The sequence below is a fragment of the Ursus americanus genome, chromosome 5 (genome assembly GCF_024610735.1).
Source record: "Ursus americanus isolate L20-20 chromosome 5, mUrsAme1.1.p, whole genome shotgun sequence".
In the NCBI taxonomy this organism is placed as follows: Eukaryota; Metazoa; Chordata; class Mammalia; order Carnivora; family Ursidae; genus Ursus; species Ursus americanus.
Window position 1 is genome coordinate 85824719 of NC_142131.1, and position 23861 is coordinate 85848579.

General features: G+C 44.2%; 1 pseudogene; it reads right to left on the reverse strand.

Annotated features, from left to right (window-relative positions):
* Positions 1 to 17673: 17673 nt before the first annotated feature.
* LOC123791188 (5'-AMP-activated protein kinase subunit gamma-2 pseudogene) lies at positions 17674 to 19684 on the reverse strand (annotated as a pseudogene).
* Between the last annotated feature and the right edge of the window lie 4177 nt (positions 19685 to 23861).

The following is a 23861-nucleotide window of genomic DNA, read 5'->3' on the forward strand; positions in this document are numbered from 1 at the left end:
AATCATATGATAATTGTCTTTCTCTGCTTGACTTATGTCACTTAGCATTATCTCCTCCAATGCCATCCCTGTTGCAGCAAATGTTGAGAAATTGTTCTTTTTGATAGCTGAGTATTATTCCATTGTATATATGGACCACATCTTCTTAATCCAGTCATCTGTTGAGGGGCATCTCGGATCCTTCCACGATTCAGCTATTGTGGACAGAGCTGCTATGAACACTGGGGTGCATATGGCCCTTCTCTTCACTACGTCTGTATCTTTGGGGTAAATACCCAGTAGTGCAATTGCTGGATCATAGCGTGGCTCAATTTTTAACTTTTTTTTTAAATTTTTTTTAATGATTTTTTATTATACTATGTTAGTCACCATACAGTACATCCCCAGTTTCCAATGTAAGGCTCAATGATTCGTTAGTTGTGTATAACACCCAGTGCACCATGCAATACATGCCCTCCTTACTACCCATCACTGGTCTATCCCATTCCCCCACCCCACTCCCCTCTGAGGCCCTCAGTTTGTTTCTCATAGTTCATAGTCTCTCATGTTTCATTCCCCCTTTTGATTACTCCCCCTTTCTTTATCCCTTTCTTCCCCTACCGATCATCCTAGTTTTTATGTTCCATAGATGAGAAAAATCATACGATAGTTGTCTTTCTCTGCTTGACTTATTTCACTTAGCAATATCTTCCAGTGCTGTCCATGTTGTAGCAAATGTTGAGAACTCGTTCCTTCTGATAGCTGAGTAATATTCCATTGTATATATGATCCACAACTTCTTAATCCAGTCATCTGTTGAAGGGCATCTCAACTCCTTCCACGATTTAGCTATTGTGGACAATGCTGCTATGAACATCGGGGTGCATATGGCCCTTCTCTTCACTACGTCTGTATCTTTGGGGTAAACACCCAGTAGTGCAATGGCTGGATCATAGGGTAGCTCAATTTTTAACTTTTTAAGGGACCTCCGCACTGTTTTCCAGAGTGGCTGTACCAACTTGCATTCCCACCAACAATGTAGGAGGGATCCACTTTCTCCAAATCCTCTCCAACAATTGTTGTTTCTTGCCTTGTCAATTTTTACCATTCTAACTGGCTTAAGGTGGTATCTTAGGGTCCTTTTGATTTGAATTTCCCTGATGGCTAATGATTTTGAACATTTTTTCCTGTGTCTGTTAGCCATTTGTATGTCTGTTCATATCTTCTGCCCATTTTATTATTTGTTTCTCATGTATTGAGTTTGAGAAGTTCTTTGTAGATCTTGGATACCAGTCTTTTATCTGTAGTATCATTTGCAAATATATTCTCCCATTCCGTGGGCTGCCTCTTAGTTTTTTTGAGTGTTTCCTTGGCTGTGCAGAAGTTTTTATCTTGGTGAAGTCCCACAAGTTCATTTTATCGTTTGTTTCTCTTGCCTTTGGAGATGTGTCATGAAGAAGGTTGCTGTAGCCGATGTCGAAGAGGTTGCTGCCTATGCTCTCCTCTGGGATTTTGATGGATTTCTGTCTCACATTGAGGTATTTCATGAATTTAGAGTTTCTCTTTGTGTATGGTGTGAGAGAGTGGTCAAGTTTCATTCTTTTGCATATAGCTGTCCAATTTTCGCATCACCATTTGTTGAAGAGACTGTCTTTTTTCCACCTGATGTTTCTTCCTGCTTTGTCAAAAATTACTTGCCCAAAGAGCCGACGGTCCATTTCTTGGTTCTCTATTCTATTCCATTGGTCTATGTGTCTGTTTTTGTTTCAGTACCATGCTGTCTTTGTGAATACAGCTTGAAATCCAGCATTGTGATGCCCCCAGGTTTGCTTTTCCTTTTGAACAATTCCTTGGGGATTCGGAGCCTTTTCTGGTTCCATACAAATTTAATGGCTATTTGTTCCAGTTCATTGAAAAATGTCATTGGTATTTTGATCGGGATAGCATTGAAAGTGTAGATTTCTCTGGGTAGCATGGACATTTTAACTATGTTAATTCTTCTGATCCATGAGCATGGAATATTTTTCCGTCTTTTTGTGTCTTCTCAATGTCTTTCAAGAGTGATTTGTTGTTTCTAGAATACAGATGCTTTACATCTCTGGTTAATTCTGAGATAATATATGGTTTTTGATGCTATTGTAAATGGGATGGATTCCCTAATCTCTCTTTCTTCAGTCTCATTATTTGTGTACAGAAATGCAACTGATTTCTGAGCATTGGTTTTGTATCCCTCCAGATTACTGAATTGCTCTATAACTTCTAATAGTTTGGGAGTGGATTCTTTTGGGTTTCCCATATAGAGTATCATGTCATCTGGGAAGAGAGACATTTTGACTTCTTTTTGGCCAGTTTGGATACATTTTATCCCTTTTTGTTTTCTGACTGTTGTTGCAAGGACTTCTAGTACTATGTTGAATAATAGTGGTGAGAGTGTGCATCCTTGGCACGTTCCTGATCTTAAGGGAAAGGCTTCCAGCTTTTCCCCATTGAGAATGATATTTGCTGTAGGCTTTTCATAGATGGTTTTTATGAGATTGAGGAATGTACCCTCTATCCCTACACTCTGAAGGGTTTTAATCAGGAAAGGATGCTGTGTTTTGTCAAATGCTTTTTCTGCATCTATTTCGAGGATCATATGTTTCCTGAGTTTTCTTCTTGATATGATGTATTACACTGATCTATTTGCGAATGTTGAACCACCCTTGAATCCCAGGGATGATTCCCACTTGGTCATGATGGATAATCCTTTTAATGTACTGTTGGATTCTATTACCTAGGATCTTGTTGAGAATTTTGGCATCCGTATTCACCAGGGATATTGGTCTGTAATTTTCCTTTTGGATGGGGTCTTTGCCTGGTTTGGGGATCAAAGTAATATTGGCCTCTTAGAATGCATTTGGTAGCTTTCCTTCTGTTTCTATTTTTTGAAATAGCTTTAGGAGAATAGGTATTATTTCTTCTATGAATGTTTGGTAGAATTACCCAGGAAAACCATCCGGTCCTGGAGTTTTATTTTTTGGAAGGTTGTTTATCACTGTTTCAATCTCTTCATAATTAATTTGCCTGTTTAAAAAATCAATTTCTTCCAGTTTCAGTCTTGGTAGTTTATAGGTTTCCAGGAAGGCCTCCGTCTCTTCCAGATTGCTTAATGTATTGGCATAAAGCTATTGATAAAGTTCCTAATAATCCTTCCAATTTCATTGGTGTTGGTTGTGACCTCTCCCTTTTCATTCATAGTTTTGTTATTTTGGATCCTTTCTCTATTGCATTTGGATAAGTCTTGCCAGTGGTTTGTCAATTTTATTATTTTCTATCGAAGAACCAGCTTTTGTTCTCTTGATCTGCTCTACTGTGCTCCTGGTTTCTAATTCATTGATCTCTGCTCTAATCTTGATCAACTGCTTTCTCGTGCATGGATTATGCCTGTTTCTCTGTTGCTGTTCCTGCTTCTTGAGGTGAGAATATAAAAACTGCATTTTAGATTTTTCTATTTTTTTGAGTGAGGCTTGGATGGCTATGTATTTTCCCCTTAGGACTGCCTTTGCAGTATCCCATAGGTTTTGGACCTTTGTGTTTTCATTCTTGTTGGTCTCCATAAATTGTTTAAATTGATTTTTGATTTCCTGATTTATCGAATCATTCTTGAGCAGGATGGTTCTTAGTCTCCAAGTGTTTGAGTTCTTCCAAATTTTTCCTTGTGGTTGAGTTCCAATTTCAAAGCGTTGTGGTCTGAGAATATGCAGGGATTCATTTCAGCCTTTTGGTATTGGTTGAGATCTGTTTTGTGACCCAGAACATGGTCTATTCTTGAAAATGTTCCATGGGCATTAGAATAGAATGAGTATTCTTTCGTTCTTGGCTGTAGAGTTCTATATATATCTATGAGGTCCAATTCATCTAGTATGGCATTCAAAGCTCTTGTTTCTTTATTGATTTTCTGCTTCAGTGATCTATCTTTTACCGAGAGTGTAGTGTTGAGGTCCCCTACTATTAATGTATTTTTATCTATATGTCTCTTTATTCTGGTTAAGAGTTGGCTTGTGTATCTTGCTGCTCCCCAGTTGGGGCCATGTATGTTTATAATCATCATATCCATTTGTCCGTTGCATCCTTTAAGAATAATATAGTGCCCTTCTATGTCTCTAACTATCGTCTTTAGTTTAAAATCCAATATGTCTGATTTGAGAATTGCCACCACATCTTTTTTGAGGTCCATTGACGTGAAAGATGGTATTCCATCCCTTTACTTTCCATCTGAATGTATCTTTAGGTTCAAAACGAGGCTCTTGTAGACAGCAGGTGGATGGGTCATGTCTTTTTATCCAATCTGCAACCCTGTGGCATTTTATGGGAGCATTTAGGAAATTTACATTGAGACTGATTATTGAGAGATATGATTTTAATGATGCCATGTTGCCAGTAAAGTTTTTGTTTCTATCGATTTTGACCTTCTGTACTGCATCACTCTTGGGCCTTTTTACTTTTATAGAACCCCCTTAATATCTCCTGTAAGGCTGGTTTTGTCATTACGAAATTGGTCAATGACTGGCGATACTGGAAGGTCTTTATCTCTGCATCAGTTCTGAATGACAGCCTTGGTGGGTAAGGGATCCTTGACTACATGTTTTTCTCTGAAAGAGCTTTAAAAATGCCCCCCCAACTCTTTCTCTCATTCCAGGTCTGTGTCGACAGGTCTGACGTAATTCTGATAACTTTGCCTTGGTACATGAGAAATTTCGTTGCCCTGGCCGCTTTCAATACTGTATCCTTGGATCTAATATTTGTGAATTACACTATGACGTGACGTGGCATAGGTTTGTCATGGTTGAGCTTGGAAGGGGTCCTCTCTGCCTCTTGGACACGAATGCTTGTTTCCTTTGCTAGATTAGGGAAGTTTTCAGCTTCATTTCTTCAAATATCTCTTCTAGACCTCTGTTTTTCTCCACCCCCTTGGGGATGCCAGTGAATCTGACATTGGAATGTTTCATTGAGTCACTAATCTCCCGTAACCTACATTCTTGAGATTTGATTTTTTGAGCCACGTTTCTATTTTAGCTTTCTCTTCTACTAACCCATCCTCCAATTCGCCGATACGTTCTTCTGCCTCATTCTCCCTGGCCGTCAGAGCATCTACTTTTGGCAGCATTTGATTCATAGAATTTTTAATTTCTGCCAGATTCGCTCTCATTTCCACCCTTAGACAGTCTATATTCTCATTAACTTTTTCTTTAATACTTTTTTCAAGTCTACACATCATCTTGATCATTGTTACTCTGAACTCCATTTCTGATAATTTGGTTATATCCATATCCATTAGTTCTGTGGCAGAGGCCACAGACTCATTGTCTTTTCTTTCCTGGGGCGGGATTTCTCCTTCTTGTCATTCTGATGAGGAGAGGTTGCTGGGTTGTCCAGAGCCCAAATTATTGACCAGAACCCAGGCAGTGCACACTTGTTTTATAGGGACCTTAGGGATATGGGCTTCTTGATTTTTCAGCCTTCCTTCTGGGGGAGGGGCCTGCTGTGCTGATTCTCAGGCTACCCTGTTTGGGTAGAGTCTCTGTGTCCCCTGTGAAGGGGGATGGGACTGGGCACACTGTGAGCCGGTATTTCTAGGCTTTTGTTCTCTGGAGGCTCTCCCTGGCAGTTTGCTGTGCCTCTTCTGAGAGTCAGAGCAGCAGTAGTGGAATCCCAGTCTCTATCTCAGCACGGAGGGATTGCAGACCATTCACCACTGATGTTCTGGTCACTTTAACTCTGTTTCTGTTGGTGCTGCTCAACCCTGCAGTGTCCCTGGATGTGCGCCCCACAGCCAGCATTGGGGCTGCACGTCTCTGTCCTTTGTGTTTCTAACACCAACAGCCTCCAGCTTCCCCCGTTTGCTCCAGAGCTCCGTTTCAGTGTGGTCCGCGTGCACTCTGAAGCTCCGGTTTTCAGACTGGCCGTGCACATTCCCTGGCTCATGGTCTCAGTCTGCTGTCTCACGGTTGCCAGTCCACGAGTCCACCCGCTCCCCAGTGCCGGAGGCTACCGCTTCCCAGCACCCAAATACGGTGGCTCCCTCCCCCTTCCATTTATCTTCCGATATCTGTGCACAGCTGCATGGCCCCCCACTTTGTACCTCAATACTCATAGCTGGAGATGTTCATTTGTAGAGATCCAGATGTATCTTTCTGTGTCTCAGGCTGATTCCATGGATGTTCAGGTGGTCTGGTACCTATCCAGCTTGACTTAGGGGACCAGCTGAAAAACGGGTCTCCTACACCTCTGCCATCTTAACTCTTCCCTAAAATATTTCTTTCTTATTTTTACATCTAGTTTCTTTTAACAAGCACACCAAAACACACCCAGGATCTAGTTTTTGTTTTGTTGTTTGCTAGTTCTGTTGTTGTTGTTTTTCATACTGCTGTTATTGCTGTTTTTTGTCTTTCTGTCTTATATTGTTTTCTGGACAAAATGAGGAGATGGAGAAATTCATCCCAAAAGAAAGAACAGGAGGTAGTACTTACTGCCAGGGATTTATTCAATATGGATAGAAGGAAGATGTCTGAACTAGAATTGAAAACAATGACTATAAAGTTACTAGCTTGGCTTGAAACTAGCATAGAAGGCACTAGAGAATCCCTTACTGTAGACATAAAAGAACTAAAATCTACTCAGGCCACCATTAAAAATGCTATAACTGAGATGCAGTCGCAGATGGAGGTTATACAAAGTTAATGAATGAGGCAGAAGAACAAATCAGTGATATGGAAGATAAAGTGATGGAAAGTACGAAAGCTGAAAAAAAGAGAGAAATAAAACTATTAGATCATGGTGGGGGACTTTGAGAACTCTGTGATTCCATAAAGTGATATGATATCTGCATTATTTGGGTCACTGCTGATGAGGACCTATAGGAAGGGGTAGAAGCTAGCTGAGAACCTCCCTAATTTGGAGAAGGAGATGGTGATTCAAGTCCAGGAAGCACAGAGAACCTGCCTCAAAATCAATAAATGTAGGTGAACACCTTGACATATAATAATGAGACTAACAAAATTCAAAGGTAAAGAGAAAATCCTGAAAGGAGCTCAGGAAAAGAGGTCCTTCATCTCCAAGTGTAAACACATGAGGCTGGCAGCAGACCTATCCACAGAGACCTAGCAGGTCGGAAAGGACTGGCATGTAATATTCAAAGTGCTAAATTAGAAAAAAATATGCAGCCTTTAATAGTGTATCCAGTAAAGCTGCCATTCAGAATAGAAGGAGAGATAGAGCTTTCAGGAAAAAGAAAAAATAAGTAATTTGTGAACACTAAAGCAGCCCTGCAACAAATATTAAAGGGGATCCTTTGAGTGGAGAGAGAGACAAAAAAGGAACAGAGAGATCTACAGAAACAGTGACTTTACAAGTAATACAATGGCACTAAGTTCATATCTTTCAATAATTACTCTAAATGTAAATGGACAAAATGCTCCAATCAAAAGACATAAGGTGTGATGGATGGAGAACAATTTATCATCGTAGTGGACACCAACAGAAAGCTGGAATAGCCATTCTTTTTTCAGACATACCAGATTGTAAACTAAAGAGTGTAATAATAGGTGAAGAAGGTCACTATATCATTAGAAAAGGGTCTATGCAACAGAAGATCTAACAATTATAAATATTGATCCCCCTATCTTGGGAGAAGCCAAATATAAAAAGTAATTAATAACAAAATTATAGATACACTTTGATAATAACAATAATAGTAGGGGACCTTAACACCCCACTCACAGGAAGGAACATGTCATCTAACCAGATCACAAAGGAAACGAGGACTTTGAATGACACCCTGGACCCAATGGACTCAACAGATATTTTCAGAACATTTCATCCTAAAGCAACAAAGAACACACTCTTCTCAAGTGAACATCAAACATTTTGCTGAATAGATCACATACTGGGTCACAAATCAGGTCTCAACCAGTACAAAAAGACTGAGATCATATCACGCATCTTTTCAGACCACAATACTTAAAAACTTGAAGTTGGCCACAAGGGAACATTTGGAAGGACCACAAATATGTGGAAGTCAAAAAACATCCTACTAAAGAATGAATGGGTCAAACAGGAAATTGAAAAAGAATATTAAAAATACTTGGAAGCAAACGAAAAGGAAAACACAACAATCCAATGCTTTGGGCTGCAGCAAAAGCAGCCCTAGGAGGAAAGTATAAAGCAGTACAGGCTTTCCTCAAGAAACAAGAAAAGTCTGAAATACACAACATAACTTAAAGGAGCTGGAAAAAGAACAGCAAAGAAAGTCAAAATTCAGCAGGAAAAGAGAAATAAAAAAGATTAGAGAAGAAATTGATGACCTAGAAAACAAAACAAATCAAAACAGTAAGACAGAACAATGAAAATAAGAACTGGTTCTTTGAAAGAATTAATTAGATCAAGAAACCCCTAGCCAGACTTAACAGGAAAAAAAGGGGGGGGGGAGGACCCAAAATCATGAATAAAAGAGGAGAGATCATAACCAATACCACAGAAATATAAACAATTATAAGAGAATATTATGAGACATTATATGCAACAAACTGGGAAAACTGGAAGAAATGGACAAATTCCTGAAAAAATAGAAATTACCATAACTGAAATAGGAAGAAATAGAAAACCTGAACAGACATTAACTATTGATGTAATTAAATCAGTAATCATAAATTGCTCAATGAACAAGAGTCCAGGTCCAGATGGCTTCCCAGGGGAATTCTACCAAAGATTTAAAGAAGAAATCATACTTATTCTTCTGCAAGTTTTCCAAAAAATAGAAATGGATAGAAATTGCCCAGACTCATTCAATAAAGCCAACCTTACCTTCATCCCCAAACCAAAGACCACACCAAAAAGGAGAATTATAGTCCAGTAGCCCTGATGAATATGGATGCAAAAATTCTCACCAAGATACTAGCCAATGGGATCCAACAGTACATTAAGAGAATTATTTAGCACGACCACAAGGGATTAATTCCTGGACTGCAGGAATGGTTCAACAACCATAAATCCATCAATGTGATACACCTCATTAATATAAGGACAAAAACCATATGATCCTCTCAATAGATGCAAAAAAAAATATGACAAAGTACAGCATCCATTCTTGAAAAGATCCTTCCACCATGTAGGGATAGAGGGAACATACCTCAGTTTCCTAAAAGTCACATATGAAAGGGTGTATATCATTCTCAGTGGGGGGGGGGAGCACACTGCATTAAAGAAAACACTCTTAAACAGGACTTTACCAAAATTGAAAACTTTTGCTCTACTAAAAACTTTTGTTCCTATTAGGAACATGAAAAGACAAGCTGTAAACTAGGTGAACATATTTGTAATCCACATATCTGACAAAGAACTTCTATCTAGAATATGCAAAGAACTCCCAACACTACACAGAAAAAAAAAACTATCTAAATAGAAAATGTGCAAAAAGGCATGAACAGACATTACATCAAGGAGAATATGCAGATGCCGAATAAGCACAAGGAAAAAAATGTTCAACTTCACTAGCCATGAGGGAAATGCAAATGAAAACCTGACTGAGTTATCACTACTACCCACATATTAGGACAACTGGTTAGTATAAAACACAGTAAAAACATCGAATGTTGGAAAGAGCCAGCTCTCCTACACTGCTGGTAGGAAGGTAAATGGAACAGCCACTCCAGTAAGTCAGATTGATAGGTTCTACAAAAGCAAAACATAAATCCTACAACCTAGCAATCACTCTCCTGGACCTTTAGCACAAAGAATGAAAACTTAAGATCCCATGAAACACTGTGCATAAATGTTCACTCTGGGTTTATTCATAATAGCTGAAAGACTGGAAACAACCAAAATGGGTAAAGGGTGCCCCTCTGAAGGGACCTTTCTGAACTACCTCCAGCTTTCTGTGAATCTGTAAATCTACCTCTGTACCTCCTTACCTATCTGCAGCAGTGCTCTACCTGTCCCCACACCTCAGAATATTCCCTAAGACTAGCAGTCCCACCCTGACTCATGGGAGCTCCAATCTTCCCTAAAGTCCCCAGGATCCTAAGGTGTGGGTATCAAGCAGTGGTGAAGGAGGCAGGAGGGGTCTGGTGCTGGTCTGTGACTTGGCAGGTGCTGGACTGTGACGCCCTGTAGCCCTAATATGCATAAAAGGCCAGATATGGGAGAGGCAGCTCCCACACTGCTGTCCTCCCAGAGCTGATGTTTTCCTTTGGGGAGGAAAGGCCAGGACAAAGACCCAGCTCACAGTCTACCCTCTTTTTTTCCTCCATCCTCCGGACTGCATCTGTCCCCTGCCCTTGTAGACCCCTCCCCAACCCTGCCATCTCCTGCCTCCTGCTCACACAACCACCCCACCAAAGTTGCCCCCATTTTACAGATGAAGGAGTGGAGACTCTAAGGATGAGCAGCTCTGGGTGCCAGCCCATCCAGGACCCTGATGTTTGTGGAAACCACGGTATGGTGAGCAGAATCTGAGCAGCTAAGTACAGGAGGTTCCAAGTGTTGGGATCACACAAGGAACCCACATCCCCTTACATCTAAGTGACCTGGACTAGACTAGCCCCCATACTGACTCCTGAAAACAGCACCCTCAAATCAGCTCTGACGCCATCCATTTTAGTGATGCAAGCTTTCTACCTCCCATGTCCCCCTGAGGATCACTTCCCACCCCAAGAGGAAACATTCTCATGGCTCCCATCTGTGTATGCCCAGGTGCTATGAGATCACTGCCTTGACTGAGCTCAGCCCAGGAGCCACAGCTCTAGGCTCTTCCTCTTCCAGCTCAGCTGGAGCCACAGGTGGGCACCAGCTCTCTGGAATCTGTACCTCACCTGAGCTTCCAGCCCACATCACTGGGGCTAAGAGGGCCCATTTCCCAGGAGGGGATGAACCTGGAACCTCACTTTCCAAATCCCTTCTGACCCCCAGGGTCCAATTTATCACAGAATCTCGGCTCTGTCTTTTGGAATTGGACCCTTTCCTTCATACCCAAGCAGACCCCACAGTCTCCAAGGTGCACTTGTCCCCACTTCTCACACTGCACCTTACTCTGTGCAAACACCCAGACACTTAAAGTACACAATGTGAATCCATGTCTCCCCCAATTCGTGCAGTACATCTATGGTCAGAACAGAACCCACCACCCTGCCCCTCACACCATTCTGCCTACCGTCCTGTCCCCACACCTCTTCACTCAGAGACAGCGAATTGTCACATGCCTCTGGACTCCCTCCCCTGGTTTCCTCGTCTTGTAATATTTGCTCTTCAAAGGACTGCATTACACAGGAACCTGTCATGGAGAAACACTTGCTGTTGTGGCCATGGTTTGAAGCCATAACATCAGTGTCCAACCTCAGGTTTACAAACAATCTGCTGGGAGGTCTCAGCCAGAAATGCTTTATGCAGAAATACCTGTGTGCAGACATAATGCTTCTCTTTTCCTTCCAATAAGGATGGTGCTGACCTCAGCAGCTGTGCTTGGGTTGTAGAGATCAGTATATCTGAAAGTGTTGAAGGGAACAGGCAGGTTGTGCTCAGTGTCAGCTCTGCATGCCTCACCAAGACTTTCTCAGAACCATGGAGACCCCTTCCCAGCATCAGGAGAATGTGATGACTCATAAGCGGCAGTAGTGACTGAAAGCCAGGCTGCACATCACAATCACCCAAGAGTTTTTTCTCATAAATTCCTAATTCAGAAATGATCATTTAGTCCGTGAGAGGCTATGGACTCTGAGAAACAAACTGAGGGCTTCAGAGGGGAGGGGGTTGGGGGAATGGGATAGACTGGTGATGGGTAGTAAGGAGGGCAAGTATTGCATGGTGCACTGGGTGTTATACGCAACTAATGAATCATCGAACTTTACATCAGAAACCAGGGATGTACTGTATGGTGACTAACATAATATAATAAAAAACATTAAAAAAAGAGAAATGATCATTTAAATTGTTTACTTAACCTGACATTCAAATTCTTAGCACACCCTACTCCTGGAGATGACCACATTTTTCCCAATTCCCCTTCTATGTCATTGTGGCTAGGTGCACAGATGTCACCCCTTGGACACTGCATGGGAGGCAGAAACTTCCAGGAAGACCTTCATTTGAATGAAGAACCTCTCCACCTCATGTAGTTGAGCCTGCCTCTCACTTCATTCCTTGGCCTCTTGTTTTAAAGCCTCTCCCTCTCCCTCCAGGATGGAGGACCTCTTGTTCCACTGGAGGATCTCAGCCAATGATTCTTCTGTGCTCAGGGCCTGGGTCTCGTCTACAATTTCCTCCCAGTCCAATTTCCTCATTTTCTGCTCTGAGTTTTAATGCAGTCTTCAAACCACTTGTCTGTTTCACCTTCTAGGACATAGTGTTATTTTCTTCTGAGGAGGAGAACTCCCCAAAAGATGAATACTGCACAGGTAACAGGGCATAAGTTCATCAGTCTGAAGTCAATCCCGGGGAGAAGAGGACTGTATGCTCACTTCTATGTAGAGTTGGAAGGCACCCAATCAGCAGGTTTTGGTTCAGGCTGGTGTTCCATTGGCTTTTTAGCCCAGTGCTTATCTGGGTTGCAGGGCTCCTGGTTTGAAGTCTCCCAGGTAGCCATGGGTCCAATGGACTCATGCATGCAATTCTGTGCAGGTTTGTAGTTCTTATAGCATGAAAACTGGCAAGCCCAGTGTTTGAGTGTCCTGTGTTCTAGTTCCACGTCTCCATGTTGGGAGACCACTGTCCAGGTGCCTGCTTGGCCTAGTGCAGAGCTGTGTGGTTGGTATCCAGGTTGAAGGGCACATGGTGAGCCTGCTGTCAAGTTGCCTCCTTGGACTAGCACAGAACTGAGTTGTTGGTCTCCAGGTCCAAGGGCACATGGTGATCCTGCTGTGCAGATGAGTCCTTTTCCCGTTGCTGACCTGGGATATAGGACTCATGGTTTCTTGGTACTTGGCAAGCCCAGTGTTCTCTGGACTCACTTGCCTTGTGCTGTACTTGGCTGGCCGGCTTGTGGTATGAGGGCTGATGGTCCACCCAGTGTCTGTGTGACTCATCTGGCCAGTGTCAAATGAGTTCAGAAGTCTCCAAGTCTGAGGGCTCCTGTTGGGTGCTCTGTTCTGGGAACTGAATTGCTCTGTGTTCTGCTGTGTTTGAGGGTTGATGGTTTCTTGGCCCCTAGTTGGCCAGGTGTATGGGGGATTAGTTTGTCCACTGCTGAGCTGGGTCAGACAGCTTGTGGTCTGAAGACCTATGTTCCAAGGACTCCCACTGTGTCCAATGATGTGGTGATTCCTTGTCCCAGTACTTACTTGTTTCCTAAAATTCCCTCTTCATCAGGTGTCTGGAGACATTGTACACCTTGTGCACATCTGGGTCGGCTGGATGTTCAGGGCATTCATGTCCTCTGTACTGAGCTGGGCTGGAGGGCTCTAGAGTCGTAGTATGCCCAGTGCTCCCTCAGGACATGGACTCAGCTTTCCTGTACTGATCCCAGTTGTGAACCCAGAGGTGTGGGACCCAGCTGGCTGAGAATCTACGGTATTCTGATTGCTAGTGTCCCACTCCCACAAGCCAAATGGAAATGTGTACCTGAGCAGCCAGACCATCTTCATAGTGGGAAACATGTCCAGCAGTCACCAGGAGCAGGTTTGTGGACTCTCAGGACCACAGAGGAGCACAAAAGTAGGCACAAACATGAGAGTGGAGTGCAGAGTGTTGGTGAGAGGCCCAGGGTGAGAGGAGTGGGCAGGGGGCTTGCCATGGGCAGGGGCAGAGAACAGGGCAGAGAACGTGAGGAATAGCAGCAGGAAGAGCTGTGGCTGAAGCGCCATCTCTCTCTCAGTGCAGCCTGGGCTGTTGCTATGCTTTATAACAGCCCTGGGGCATCACAGTGCCTTCTTATGATGTCACCACCATGCCCTGGCCTATCACCAGGGCACTGTTAAGTTGGCCCCATTTGGGTGGCCAATCACCAGGCAATTCAGCTGGCCAATTACTGATGGCTTTTTCAATGACCCTCCTGACATCATTGCCTGGAAACCATTTTTCAAAGAAAACAAGTTAACTTTCCATCAGGATGAAAAATTAATATTTGGGTTGTATTTATAGTTACATTCATTGAGAAGCTGAAAGACTCAACCAGTACAAAGCTAAATGTGTCACTCAGAGTCACCATTCCGTAAAACACTGACACCAATGTTAATGAAGACATGGGCCATTAGACCCCATGAAATATCACACTTCAGGGGTAAGTGGACAACATGGCACTAGAGCAAATGCTACTCTCAACTTATCCATAAACGCTCAAAAATATGTCTAGAAAATCATAGATATTGTGTTTGGTACACCTTCCCAAAATAAACCTGAACCTGGGAAGGATGAAGCTGTGTCACCTGTTGCCAAAACAACATTCAGCCTCATAGAAGGGGGAGAACAGAATCCAGCCTGTCACCAGGTTCACAGTCTTCATGTCCAGATCCAATCAGAAAGTTCTGGGGGAAGGAGTTCAGTTTCTCTCCTCCCTTGAATACAACTACATGGTTATCAGATCATTCTGAACACCCAAGAAATCAATCAGAGGTCTGAGAAAACAAATGCTGCAAGTCTACAAGTAGAAAAGTGATGACCATTTGGAAGATGAGAGGTGGAGAGACTTGAATTTGATGTGATACAGCTGAGGATACAGTGGAGGAGACGGAGTCTGCTTGAGGAGGCTACACAAAGTATTATAAGCAGCAGGGTGCAAAATCAGAAATGTTGGAAGTCTGGGTAAAGAAGATGTGGTATAAACATACAATGGAATATTACTCAGCCACCAAAAAGAATTAACTCTTGCCATTTGTAACAATGTGGATGGAATTAGGGGATATTACATTAAGTGAAATTAGTCAGTCAGAGAAAGACAAATACCATATGATTTTACTCATATGTGGAATTTAAGAAACAAAACACATGAATATAGGGGAAGGGGAGGAAAATAAAATAAGATGAAAACAGAGAGGAAGGCAAACTATAAGAGACTCTGAACTGTAGGGACCAAACTGAGGGATGCTGGAGGGTGCTTGTTGGAGAGATGAGGTAACTGGGTGCTTGGGAATTAAGGAGGGCACATGATGGAATAAGCACTAGGTGTTCTATGCAACTAATACAAAACTAAATTCTACCCCTAAAACTAATTAAAAAAGGAATGTGTTCAGGAAACTTCCTTATTTGTTCCCCAGCACACAGGAAGCTCCCAGTAATGACTTGTTGAAAGAGTGAGATCAGAGCTGTCTCATCACGGAGCAGATACACAGGGTCTGGAGCTCAGGGGAGAGAAGAGCAATGAGCAGAGAGGTGCTCTCTGAAACTGGGGGATAGATGGGGTTCCCCATGAGGACCGTGAAGAGAATAAGACCATTTGGCCTAGGATAGAACACCAACCACAGGGGTGCACACAAAAAAGCTGGAAAAGGAAGCTGAAACAGAAATCAGCAAAGAAGGGAACTGGAAGTAGAATGATCACAGAAGTGAAGAGTGCAGTGTCCCAAGAGTCCAGAGTTACCTGCGGCCCCTAGACAGGCTGAGTGAGGCTAATTCCAGCTGGATTGCTTTTGGGTTTCTATCACTGTCAGACAAACCCAATTCTGTTTTATATGTATACTTTCTGACTCATATTTTTTTAATTGAAGCATAGTTCACACACAATGTCATGGTAGCTTCAGGTGGGCATTATACTGATTGGAGAAGTTTTTACCTTATCCTATACTGACCACAAGTGTAGCTCCCATGCGTCACCAGAGACACTATTACAATACCATTGACAATATTCACTTCATTGTGCCTATCATCCACCTGATTATTCATCCCATAATGGGAAGCCTGTGTCTCCCACTCCCCTGCACCCATTTCTCCCATGCCCCCCTCCCTCTCCTCTGACAAACATCAGTTTGTTCCCTGTATTTATAGGTCTGATTCTGCTTTTTGTTTGGTTGTTTATTCATTTGCTTTTCTATTCAGAATCCACATAAGACTGGATTTTTTTATAATAATATTTTTATTATATTGTTAGTCACTTAATTCATACACTGTCTTTCTCTGTGACATATTTCACCTAGGTTTATGCCATCTGGGTCTATCCATGTTGTGACAAATTACAAGATCTCATCCTTTTTTATGGCTGAGTAATTTTCCATTTTGTATATATACCACCTGTTCTTTATCCATTCATCTCTTTTTTAATAGATAGTAAGATTATTTTAAAATTATTTATATGTGAGAGAGAGATAATGAGTGGGGAAGGGGCAGAGGGTTAGGGAGAATGTTTTAAGTTCCCCACTGAGCATGGAGCCTGACACCGTTCTTGATCCCAGGACCCTGAGGTCGTGACCTGAGCCAAAGGCAGACACTTAAATGACTGAGCCACCCAGGTGCCCTATAGATAGTAAGATTTATTTTAATTTTTCAATCTGCCAAAAACAAAAACAAAAACAAGAGAATCACAGTATACTCATATATATCCACAGTATGGGCATTTCCAGAGGACTTACATTAAGAATCATTGTTTCTCTCCAAATACATGACAATATCGCTTATGCCATAATAAGACTTTACAAAAACAATCCATCAGCAGTCATACAGACATTATGATTTTACATTTCTTTTTTTTTTAAGATTTTCTTATTTATTTATTTATTTATTTATTTATTTATTTATTTATTTATTTATTTGTCAGAGAGAGAAAGCACAAGCAGGGGAGCTGCAGAAGAGGGAGAAGCAGACTCCCCGCTGAGCAGGGATCCCAATGTGGGACTCAATCTCAGGACCTGGGATCATGATCTGAACCAAAGGGGGACACTTAATGGACTGAGCCTCACCCAGGCATCTCATGATTTTACATTTCCATACATGAGAAGAAAGTTGACATTTTCACAGCAATTTCTTTCCTCATAATGGTTGCCTGTTTCCAGTCTAGCAGAGCAGGTCTCCACACATGCTTTTGGAAACCTGAGCTTTTACACTCTAACAGTGGCTACATTAGAAGTTTTATCCTTTCCAGATCCAAAGTTAAATAAGGAAGTTGCCATTTACAATAACAACCAATGGTTTATTAATGAGTACGGTGAAGCTTACCTGCCAAGCTGTGTAGAATATTGCTGCGAGTAAAAATAAATAAAGCTGTCGTAAAGCAGATTTCTTTACATCATAGATCAGAACAGACACTTAACATAAAAAGCTGTTACGTTTTACAAATTGATTATATTCAAATTACAGCTGTTCCACAAATCTAAGGAAAAGAAGCCAGTTGGAGAAAGGTTCGAAGACTCACTCCCCAGCCTGGCGAGTCTCCACCTGCCACAGGCCACAGTGATGACATAACCCGTGATATAAAACATGAGATCTGAACAGGCTATGCTCTCCCCTTATGTTCTATTACCTGTAATAGACCAGTGATTCTTTGAGATGAAAAATAATACGAATTTCAGGACACAGTGCACTTTGATAATATATAGCATCTGAAATTTTTCTAAAGTCTGAAAACAGTCTTTTAATGCAAGCCTGCATCTTCAAACACATAAAATCTGCTCCTATGCTTGATTTCAACATCACTGGAAAAAAAAATATCCATCACTAAACCCTGATACACATTCGTTGCCATTTCACCATCTTCTATCACAGTCAGTGTTCAGGAGGCAAAGCCTGACCCAGAATCCTTGTTCACATTTTCTCCAAGGGCGTCTCCATGCACAGTGGCCATTCTGCTTCTGTCTCCTTCTGCTTGGCACCTGCAGGCATGAGTATCAGGGCTTACCACACGTCTGACAGGGAAATGACTCCCACGATGCTATCTGCTTCACTTGTGACCAGCAGCCCAGAGGTCAGCCCACGCTAATCTGCCCAGGATTTCCAGCTTACCATACTTCACAAAACCCTCAAGACTCTGTGAGCGGTGCTGAGGGCCTGGGTCACTGTGATATCTAGGTTGCTGAACGTTTTCTCAGCAGCAAGCTTAATTACATCAGACTTGGAATAAATATCCACAACTTCTGACTCATGCATCACAAGGAAGGCCAGCAACTGTCTTTCTACAAAGACATTCAAGGCTGTACTGATGGGAGTCTCCTGGTGGATGAAGGGATGCTGTGGTGGGTCCCAAATGCAAGAACATCCAGGTACTGCTTCATGAAGGCAGGCTTCGGAAGACCAGACATAAAATGCTGGAGGAACGTGAGGATTCTTTTGTGGGTACATGTACAAATTGCAGTCCACTGATAGGATCAATAACTGGCAATGAGTGGATTTCATTTGTGATCAGTGAGTGTACAGCATGGAAGACGTTTGCATCTGGAGCTATATTCCCTGAAGGCTTACGTGTTTCTTGGGGATGAAGCTCCCTCCCTGTTTCAACCTTATGTTTCTCTAATTCATAAATCTGTACCAGCGTTGACATATGTCATCTCTGTGGTGTATTTATGAACTCTGTAATTGTTAGCATTCCTACAAACTTTGTTGTGTCCTCTCCCACAGTGGTGCTGTTGGAACACCACTGCTGCTAAGGCACAGAGGCTTTCTAACTTGTAGTATCAGCAACGACACGCTTTGAAGAGTTGGAAAGAGGTGGTGATCCTTGTGTTAACTCAGTGCATGAAAACCCACGTTTTGAGTCTTGTGCTTCCTTTTCCAACTGGAATTTCTCCCACATGCTGGCTACCTGGTCCAGAGGCTGCAACCCGCTGCTACCAAGGAGAAGGAGGACCAGGATCTGCAGGTACTTCTGGATGCTTCTCTGGCCAGGGATACAGGGGCATCAGGGTGTGGGCTAGGACTCTGGGGTGCAGGTGGAGTGCAGGGCCCTGAGGTTGCTGGTGATTTGTGGGGGTGCCAGCAGAGTGTGTGAACATGGAGGTTCTGGAAAGGACATGGGGTTGCACAGACACCAGGTTTTGGGCTAGCACCCTCTGGGTGGTGCAGACATAGTGGGGGATTTGGGGGTTCAGGTGGGGATCTGTGGCTAGGGAAGCAGGGAGGTGGTGGTTTGGATGAAGAGAAGCCCTTATCCATTCATCTCTGGTGGATACCTGTGTTGTTTCCACACCTTGGCTACTGTAAGTTATGCTACAGGAAACGTAGGGGTGTATGCCTCTTCACACTGAGGGCACCCAGGCTGCCTGGCTAAAGCTGAAGTGGATACAAGCTGGTGTCACAGGGCTCTGTGCAGAAGGCCCCCTGGCAAGGTGGCTGGAGTGGAGACCTATCAGGAGCTGATATTTTCTGGGGTGCTCTGCACAGGGGGTGCCCTGCCAGGACAGCTGTAGCTGAAGTGGGTGGGCTAGAGTGTCCGAGGGCTCTCTGCAGGAGAAGGCACTTTGGGAGGGTAGCAGCAGCTGAGGTGGATTCAGGATTGGTGAGGTTTCTCTGTGCACAGGATCTCCTAGCAGGATGGCTGAAACTCAAGTGGGAGAAAGCTGGGGTGTCCTGGGTTCTGCAGCCCTGTGAGTGTCCTGACAGAGTGCAGGCTGGGGGGTTCTGGGCTTTCCACATAGCGGCTCCTTGTTGAGGCAGCTGCAGCTGAAGCAGTCAAGGCCATGTGGCCCTCCACGCGGGGGTGCCCTAGCAAGCCAGAGTCTGCAGGCCTGGAATGTTCTGGAGTGCTTACCACCTGTGGCTGCTCGGTGTGATATCTGGAGCTGTAGTGAATGCTGACTTGGGGTGTCCCAGTGTGTGCCATGCTGGGGCTGCCTTCTTGGCTCAGCTGAGGTTGAGTGGCCTGGGGACCCAGGGCTCAGCAAGGTTGTAGGCTGGCTCGGGTGCTCAGACCCTGCTTTTGTCCATGTTATCAAGGTGGAAGGGAATTGGAACCATGGCTCTTGCCAGCACCTTGGCACAGAAAGAGATCCTGCACCATCCCCTCCACATTTGGGGCAGTCTCAAAGGATGGATCCTTCATATCCTAGTTGCCCTTTAAACTGCAGCTTGTTTTCTGTGACCCAGGGCAGACAGATCACCTTACAGCCCCCTCTCACTGCAGTTTGCCGGATGTTGAGGGTGTCTCTGTAGTGTGTTGTGCAGACGCTGTTCAGTCAGCCCTCAGTTCTTCTTCAGGAGGATCTGCTCTATAAATAAGTGTAGACTTGATGTGTCTGTGGAGGAGGTGAGTTCAGTTCTCACCTTAGGTGAGGTGAGTTAGGTCCCCATCTTGGACTCTTATCTTTATAAATTAACAAAATTGTTCCACTTGTCAATGTCTCCATTTCCTGACTGTAAAATAGTCTCTTTTTCTTTCAGGATCCAATAGCCTTACATGTCTAAGGTGCCTGGCACATAGTAGGTGCTCATTAAATGTGTCTCCCTCCTCTCGTCCAACACTGTGCTCTCCAAAACAAATATCCTTGATTCAGCAGACAAACTTCTCCTCCCACTCTTGATGTCTGAAATTTCTGAGCAGAGTTTGTGGTGCCGTGGTGACCATGATGCTGAGCTGTGCATTTCAAACATCTTGAAATTATTCTTTTGCATTTCAGTGCAACTACTTATTTAAAGTTGGTAGATAACCTGAAGCTCATGCCACCCTCACTCCAGGAGGTGACACACACACCCAGCCCAGCTTCCCTTCTATGTCCTCCTGGGGTGGGCATGTGTAGTGGCGTCTCCCCTTTGAAAATGTGGCCTGGAAGGAAAACCTTCCAGGAAGCCCTGAATTTGGATAAAAAATCTCTGAAGCTCAGGGACCTCAGCCTGCCCCTGACACCTCCAACTCCACCTCCCCCTCCAGTAGGGATGGCTTCTCCTCAGGCTAGAGGAGCTCAGCCTAGGACCCTTCTGTGCACAGGGCCTGGGTCTCCTCCCTTGCTCCCAGCTCCCTCCTCATGCTTGGCCATGTCCATGGAACCCTGGTCTTCTGACAATGTCTTCCAATCTTGTCCCTCTTGTATACCAAGTGAAAAAGCAATTTTTTCGTTGTTGCTAACTTTGATGTTCTTCCACATTGTGAGGGAATTCATTAGCTTAAACTCTTCCTTGCAGAGTTATTTATTAGTGTTCTTCCTTGTGTTATAAGCCATTTGTATGAATTTGAGGTTTCCACCCAATTCTCTTAAAGTTTTATCTATGGCTTTGTTTCCCATGGACGGCTCTCCCAGCTGCTGGTCTTTCTCTTGCCTTTAGTCCCGGTGTCCTTTGCTCACTCAGGAGAGATGTCCCCTAAAGATAAAGGCTCCCCAGGTTACCAGGACATCAGGCTGAAGTCATCCCCAGGCCAGAGGCCTGCAGGCCATGGAACCACCGGCCCCTGGCACAGTGCCCCACGTGGGTACTACACTCTGAATGGCTGCCAGCATGAGCCAGGTCTCGGCATCCTGCCATGAACCTCTGACATTTGGGAGTAAGCCCCCAACAGAGGGAACAGCCTTTACCTTCACAGACCACACCGCATCTGGACCCTCTACTGGAGAGAGGGATTTGTGTCTGAGGAGTAGCCTCAAATTTCTCGTGTCTGGGTACAAATGCCTCACTTTTCTGGGTTTAGGTGGTTCTTCCTGCTTCATGTCCTGACCTTCTGTGTGTCTTACAGAGTCACTGAATGTGTTGGGGTAGGAGGGTCCATGGGGCCAGTTCTTCCATGTCTGGCAATAGGGGCACCAGTTGGGAGCAAAGAACGTGGTCATGGTGGGTTGCAAGGAAGCAGTGGGAGGTTTCTGAGGCCAGTGCACTGTCTTCATCTTCTGGGCTCACATCCTTGGGAGGCAGCTTGGGGCGGGGTACATGGGGACTTGTGGCCGATGCTTCCAGCCAGCTCACCTGGACAGGCAGGGATGCTGAGTTTCACAGGCAGAGGAGGCCTCTGGGAACAACAAAGGAAAGCTGGACCTGGACTCCCAACATGCATTTAGGCAGGTACAGGAGGACAGGGTGTGGGGTTGACAGGGGTCTTTGCTGTGTGGAGGGTCTGCAGGGGCACAGAGGTGTTGGTGGCTCTCCATGTGGGTCACAAGTTTCCCTTTGCTGAGCAAGGAGTCTGGTTTGAAAACCATGAGATTAGAGAAGGGAAGTGGGAAGGCATGCATTTCTGTCTGAGGGAGGCTGGGGGCTGGTCCTAGCTGCCTGTGCAGTCAGGTGCCAGTGGCACGGGGATGGGAGACGAGGTAGAACCCTCTCATCCTTTGTAGTGCTGGGCACCTGGCTTTTGTAACTGCCTGTACCTGGACCCCTAAGTCATGACAGTGCTCCTGTCCAATCGCCAGTCATCTCTTATTGCCCCCTTACCCTTGGCCAATAACCAGGCAGCTGTCCCACCCCGGCTCTCTCTCCCTAGCCAATGATCAGGCAGCTCTCACCAAGCGTGTCCTGCCTTCATCCCCCAGCAGGCTTCTTGTACCCATTACCCCTGGCCAAGTCTCTGATGCACTCCCCACTGGGACAGAGCCTGGCTCCCTCTCCACTGTGGGCCTGCCTTCCTTTCCCAGGTGAGAAACAGGAAATGGGGGAGGTGACCTGACACTCACAGGTCCTGAGATGTGAGAACATCATGGGCCACCCCTCATGAAGCTCTCCCAGGGTTTTCCCTGCTGATGGAGGGAGCCTGGATCTCTTAGTTTCTCCATCTGGGAGCCGGTTCTGAGCACAGGGCCCTGGGGTGTGCTGTAGGTGGACTGGGGTGGGGACAGGGAGGGGGGACTCTGAGAAGAGGAAGGGTCTGCATGCCACTGGTCCTGAGCAACAGACAGATTGGGACGCCCATCTGTGAAAGTGCCATTGCAGTTCCCAGGCAGCATCCCATCCTCTCCCGCTCCTTCTCTGCCTGTTGGGAACCACCCTTGTGCTTCCTAATAGTATTTCATGGTGCCCTGTAGCAACAGCCATTAGGAAACATTGGGAAAATCCAGGTTTATTACTTGCAAGACCTGGATATTACACAGCTGCTGGGGCTGGGCTTCTGCTGTTATTGGGGGTGGTGGATAGGGGGCGAGGGTTTCAGAGCTCACTCTTCACTGGTGAATTTAAATGTAAGTGCGAGAATTTCAAGTACAGAAAGAGAAAAGGCAAGTGTCCCAAATAGGTGTCAAAATCCACCCAGATTCTCTAAAACAAAGGAACCTCAGGGTGGGGAATTGGCTTGAATGTCTCGCTGATTGGCCACCAGTGTGTTTACTGGAGACCACTCTCTTTGATGTGGAAACAGCAGTAATCAAAGCTTAAGTCAAGATCTTGCTTGGTGTCAAAAAGAGGGAAAAAAAAAAGAAGAAGAACTCTCAGGTCTTACAGTACTATCTACCCTGTGATGATGAAGCCTCAGAGTCAATGGTGAGGATATTCACTGCTTGAGTAGCTGTTATGCTAAACTCAAAATTAGGATGGGCCAACCCAGAAAGTGTGCATCTAAATAAACATGAGCAGACATTTCTTAAAGAAGACATCCAGATCGCTAACTACACATGAGAAGACACTCAGCATCGCTCATCATCAGGGAAATACAAAACAAAACTATGAGATACCACCTCACACCTATCAGAACGGCTGAAATTAACAACTCAGGAAACAACAGGTATTGGCGAGGATGTGGAGAAGGAGGAACACTCTTTCATTTTTGGTGGGAATGCAAACTGGTGCAGCTATTCTGGAAAATAATGTGGAGGTTCCTCAGAAAGTGAAAAATAGAGCTACACTATGACCCAGCAACTGCACTACTAGGTATTTATCCAAAGGATACAAACATAATGATTCAAAGGGGCACATGCACCCCAATGTTTACAGCAACAACATCCGCAATAGCCAAACTATGGAAAGATCCCAGATGTCCATCAATAGATTAAGGCAAGCATATGTGAAATTTAAGAAACAAAACAGATGAACATAGGTGGAGGGAAGGAAAAATAAAATAAGAGGAAAACGGAGAGGAAGACAAACCA